This window comes from Carcharhinus amblyrhynchos, chromosome 6 (genome assembly GCF_965287045.1).
Source record: "Carcharhinus amblyrhynchos chromosome 6, sCarAmb.v2.hapA, whole genome shotgun sequence".
Taxonomy (NCBI): domain Eukaryota; kingdom Metazoa; phylum Chordata; class Chondrichthyes; order Carcharhiniformes; family Carcharhinidae; genus Carcharhinus; species Carcharhinus amblyrhynchos.
This window is the reverse complement of record NC_137329.1, coordinates 11,270,127-11,276,126: the sequence shown is the minus strand read 5'-3', so window position 1 is coordinate 11,276,126 and position 6,000 is coordinate 11,270,127. Positions and strand designations below refer to the sequence as shown.

The following is a 6,000-nucleotide window of genomic DNA, read 5'->3' as shown; positions in this document are numbered from 1 at the left end:
GCACTTAACTGTGGACATTTTTCTGAAGCAGTACAAAATGCAAACCATTAAATAATGCCGATTGATGTACAAAAAAAAATCAGATAGTCGGGAGATTACCAATAACTGAATATTGGATTATTCTTTGGTTTCCTATAGCTTAGATTGAATAAAAGGATTGACAAAAAAAGTCAATTTGTGCCCGAGGTAAGAAGACAGGGTTAAGGAGAACTGCAGGGATCTCAGTGGGATGTAATATTCTATGGTTTTCGATCGTGACTGAGCACAAGGAAACAGCAGGGTGTACTCTTTTGATAATCAAGATTATACCCATCAACACTATTGGGTTAGGCAGGAATGAGGGAATTAGGATGCTCAGTCATGCTACCTAGTTTCACATGAACCCCTCATGGATGTGCTTGTTATCCAAGTAGGCTTACATAAACACTGCAATGAAGTTCATAGAAACATAAAATCCTGACAGTGCACGAGGAGGCCATCCGGCTCATCAAGTCTGCACCAACCACATTCGCACCCCAGGCCCTATCCCCACACATTTATCCTGCTGATTCCCTTTAACCTACACATCCCAGGACACACAGAGGCAATTTAGCACGGCCAAAGCACCTAACCCACACATCTTTGGACTGTGGGAGCCCACATAGACACGTGGAGAACACGCAGACTCCACACAGACAGTGACCCGAGGCCAGAATTGAACTCTGGCACTATGAGGCAGCAGTGCTAACCACTGTACCACCATACCACACATGAGGGGATTTTCAGCATGACTTCATTGCAGTGTTAATGTAAGCCTTCTTGAGACAGTAATAAATAAATTTAAAGAAAACCATATATCGTTCAGAAGCTTCATTTCAACATTGACAGACAATGAAAAATCCATGTAGGTGAGAATGCGAACGGCTTCCCTTTTAGTTGTGACTGGGTCATGCTGTATATTCGGCTTACCCATCTGGAGAGGGAAATAAAGGGAAGCTTGGTAAACAAGGAGCTCTTAAAGGGCCAGAGGCTTTTTTTTGTATGAATTTGTTCCATCGCATTTTAAATCCTTCTGTGATTTTCTTTTCAGTTCTGTTTTCGTTTGGGGGGTATCAAAGCAAGTGTGGAACACCTATGTGTGGAACAAAGGCAGCCAAATATTGCCTGCAAAAAATCAATGGAAGGGCAGCTGTAACTGAAGAATTTCTAAGGGCTCAGCAGAACAGAAGACCTTTAAACGAGGGCTGAATTGAAAAGGGACCTTTACAATACCAACTTCCACTGTGACTCAGGAAGGGAAAAGACATCTAACCGTCAATTATGGAGACTCTGGTTGTTTGGGAGACTACTTTAAAATCAACGCTGCGATTGATTTTAAATAAAAGCAGTCACCCTCTTAGATTGAAGAATGTCATGGAAGACTTGCACTTATGTAGCACCTCTCACAACCCCAAGCTATCTCAAAGTACTGAATAGCTAAAGAAGTATGAGATGAAAGAAGACTTGATGGGAACAGAGCTCATTCAGGAACAACACTTAATTCTGGCGGGTACCTCAGTCGGCTAAAAGAAGCGGCAGCTACCAGGAATTGGGTGGAAAGGGAGTGGAAATTAGACCAGTAACTATTTAAACTATGCTCCTGCAATGTTCCCTCCAGCCAGGAAAGTTATTTGGCAGGACATTATCACCCCCTTCAACCGAGGTATGAAAATTGTAGTCTTGATGCGCAGTCCAGCTATGAATACAGAAGCAATACAATGGCACAGTGCTTAGCTTTGTTGCCTCACAGCGCCAGAGACCGGGGTTCAATTCCCAGCTTGGGTCACTGTCTGTGTGGAGTCTACACATTCTCCCCATGTCTGCATGGGTTTCCTCTGGGTGCTCCATTTTCCTCCCACACTCTGAATGACATGCTGGCCAGGTGCATTGGCCATGCTAAATTCTCCCTCAATGTACCCAAACAGGCGCCAGACAGAGGCAACTAGGGGATTTTTACAATAACTTCATTGTGGTATTAATGTAAGCCTACTTGTGACATTAATAAATAAATTTTATAAATAAGAAAGGTGTTGGGGGACAAAGTCCCTATATGAAAAGAACACCCTATCTTCGCTCACCGCAACACTCTGTTGGTCGACCAGTCTCAGCTGCGACTCAGTGCAGCCACCCTCACCTTTGAGTCAGAAGGTTGTGTGGTTCAGAGTCCCACTCTAGAGGCTTGAAGACAAAGCCTAAGCTGAAACTGTGATGCAGTACTGAGGGAGTGCTGCACTACTGGAGGTGCTGCCTTCAGTATGAAATCTGAAACTGGGGTGCCTTCTGCACTCTCAGGTGGACATTTCTCTGTTTGAAGAGGAGCTTAGAAATTCTCTTTGGGTGTCTTAGCCAAACTGCAATTAAAATAAGATTGTCTCAGTGCTATTTGTGTGAGCTTGCCACATGAAAAATAGATGCTGCATTTCTTACATTTCTTACAGCTTAAAGGTACTTCATTGGCTGTTCAGCGCTTTGGGACACTGTGGTGTTGTGAGAAGCGCTATATCAATGCAAGTCTTTCATTACATTCTGCAGTATGTAGAATCATAATTTACACTGCTCTCAGAGCCTGGATGACCTCTCATTATCAGACTGGCAGGAATTCACAATCATTGAAATGCTTTTATTAACTTCCCTCTTCTTACAGTTCCACTTCCAACCTTTCATTTACAGGTTTTCCCTGAGATGGCTGGATGAGCCAGTTCAGCTGTCCACAATGACACTTTGTATGAGTCAGGAGGTGCCCCAGAGGAATATGAGTCGTCTCTCTGACAAGGTACCCTCCCCCTGAGGCAGAACGCTGCAAATCAACCAGTCCAGTGACCCTGCCACCAAGCAGCTTAATTTAGCCGGAGACGGCAGCTGAATTTGAACTCAAGCCCTCTAAGCGGGAATCCATTACTACCCCAGCAGACCTACAGGCCATTGATATGATAAATCATTCTTAAAAATTCTCACTTAAAATGAGACGTGGCAAACATGTTAAGGAAAATTACTTGGTGTCCCGTAACAAAAGCAAAATAGCTTAGCTTTAGTATGTGACATAAGATGAACAGATAGGGGCTTTTGCACTCTCCCAACATTTAAATCTTTTGAATGGTTAACAGATTTCAGCAAGGGCCAAGCGTCAATCAAAACATCATGTTTTACTGACAAATTAGAATTCGTAATGTGACAGGAAGATAAATACGATGACTATGGATCTATAACAAATTAGAGCACCCTGATTTTAATTCATTGCAGTGATGCCCAATGGCCTATAACTTGTACTGCACATAAATCCTTCCATCATTAATCTCCGTAAAATCCGAATTCCTCTAGAGTATTATCACTGCCAGCTTAGTGTGAAACAGCATCAGGGATTATAAATGGCCAGTACATAAAGGATATGGAGCCAGCTCTCATTAAAATCTTAATACAATTGATTTCAGAGACTGCCAAAAATTCAGAGGCTGGAGCCTCTTAAAAAAATATCCCCAAATCATACTCACATGCACACACACACGCGCATGCGCGTGCGTACACACATACATACGCACACACACACATATGCACACACACACACACACACACATGCGCACACACACACACACACACACACACACATGCACACACACTCACACACACACACACACACGCTTGGATTTATAAACACCACATTTCAATTAAAGGAAACTTTCATATTTGTGTATAGCTATAATTTTAATGAGCATTGAGCACCATCTGGTAAGGTATTGTCTGCCTCACCCTTTTCAGATGAAACAGCAATGTATTCCTTCACCAGAACACATCCTTTCTCTCCCTGACACTAAATACACCTGTTCCCCTCTCTCTACTATCAGTTTTTTTTGCCACAGTGAGAATAAGACTTACTTAGCTCATGTCACAGATACTGTACTGTAATGACAGAATATGCTACTGCAGCATGCATGTGTCTTAAGCGTGCCAGGGAAGAGGATTCTTTTTTGCTTTTTAATTTGACATTCCCAAGTGCAATATACCACAGCAAGTGAAGGAGGCTTAAGTATCAAATATAAGAACATAGGAACACAGGAATTAGGAGCAGAAGTAGGCAAATTCAGCCCATCAAGCCTTCTCCTCCATTCAATCAGATCATGGCTGATCTCTCCCTGGTCTCAAACCTCCCCACCTGTTCCCCATATGCCTTTTTTTATTAGAAATATGTCTATCTCCCTTTTGAAACCACTTAATAATTCATATCCCACTGCAATTCAGACCGCACCGACATAATCTAATCCCAGCTCAATCTCCAGTGTTCCGATGCCATGTCAGTTCCTTCTCCAGCCATTGTTCATGAACAACCCCAGTCATTGACTCGCACACTATTATATCACATCCTTGAGCCTCATTCCCCCCCTCCCCCAGTCTCAGGATTTGGGTGAGTGTGAGAGAAAAGTAAAGTTTATTTATTCGTCACAAGTAAGGTTTACATTAACACTGCAATGAAGTTACTATGAAATTCCCCAAGTTGCCACACCCCAGTGCCTGTTTGGGTCAATGCAGCTAACCAGCACATCTTTTGGACTATGGGGGGAAACTGCAGCACCTGGAAAAAACCCATGGGGAGAACATGCAAACTCCACAAAAACAGTGACCCAAGCCAGGAATTGAACCCAGGTCCCTGGCGCTGTAGACATCTGCACTAATCACTGTGCCACTGCACCACCCTGGCATTGATTGAGACCAGCATTGACTAGGATTGCAAGTCTCAGTGGTGATAACATGGAATTTAGTTTTTGAACAGATAAATTAGGACCATTTTGAAATATATGTGATCAGAAAGGCTTCTTTCATTATCATAAAATGCAGATCCACATTAGTACAAGAGGAGAAAGGTATGTTTTGCACACAATTGCCTATTTTCTGTATATTTCATATATTATTATCACATGTATTAGTATACAGTGAAAAGTATTGCTACTTGCGCACTATACAGACAAAGCATACCGCTCATAGAGAAGGAAAGGAAAGGGTAAGAATGTAGTGTTATAGTCATAGCCAGGTGTAGAGAAAGATCAGCTTAAGATATGCTATGTCCATTCAAAAGTCTGGTGGCAGCAGGGAAGGACCTATTCTTGAGTTGGTTGGGATATTATCTCAAACTTTTATATCTCTTTCCCCATGGAAGAAGATGGAAGAGGGTATGTCTGGGGTGCGTGGAGTCCTTGATTATGCTTTTCCAAGGCAGCCAGAAGTGTGGATGGATGGGTGGCTGATTTGCGTGATAGACTGGGCTACGTTCACACCCTTTTGTAGCTTCTTGAGGTTGCCATCAGCCACTTCTGTTTAAATCGCGCCAAAGGGGTGAGATGTTAGAGATATTTGAACAGAAGGATCTGTTGTATTTTGGAGAATGATGGTGGTACCATGGAGGGTTTAAAACAATGGAGTTTTATTTACAGATGTGTGTTCTCCTATATAGCTGCTTCTTCCCTGTCTGTTTCCCACGCTGGGGACTTATCACTTCCAATGAATACCTGAATACAGTTAAAAAATGAGCTTCAGTAAGTTAATAAGAATTAACATAAATATATAGTATTTCCTCCCCCCTTCAAGTGAACATCTCCAACTAGTTCGAAACAATAATCAATAAGTCAGTCAGTATTAATAAGATCCTGAAGTCATCCCTTTCGGAACATTTGATAGTAAACATCTGGTGTCTTCCCCTTCACATCTGGTAACATCTGGCATTGACATAGGCACTAGAGGTTGTCTCAGTGTCTGATCTGCAAATGAGGTGTTGCTTTCCTGAATTGCATCTGTTTATGTCAGGGTTGTAGAATATTCAGGTCAGGAATTTATACAGTTGAATCTGGATTCTCTGCAGGTTCCAATCCCGGCAGATCTGTTCTCCCAGTCAACAGCTGGTCTGCTAGTGTCCTCCAGGTAACATCATCTCTGGTCTGGACAGAATGAGAGACAGGTCTAATCTGTGCAAGGATTGTGGCAGGAATTTATTTCTCT

General features: G+C 42.5%; 1 protein-coding gene across 1 annotated transcript in view; it reads right to left on the bottom strand.

Moving 5' to 3' along the window:
- Positions 1–894: 894 nt before the first annotated feature.
- fancf (FA complementation group F) overlaps positions 895–6,000 on the bottom strand; it is a 137,069-nt gene continuing 131,963 nt past the window's right edge. Inside the window, exon 2 of the transcript XR_013886778.1 lies at positions 895–952. The gene's annotated coding sequence lies outside the window, so the exon portion shown is untranslated. The remainder of the gene's footprint in view (positions 953–6,000) is intronic.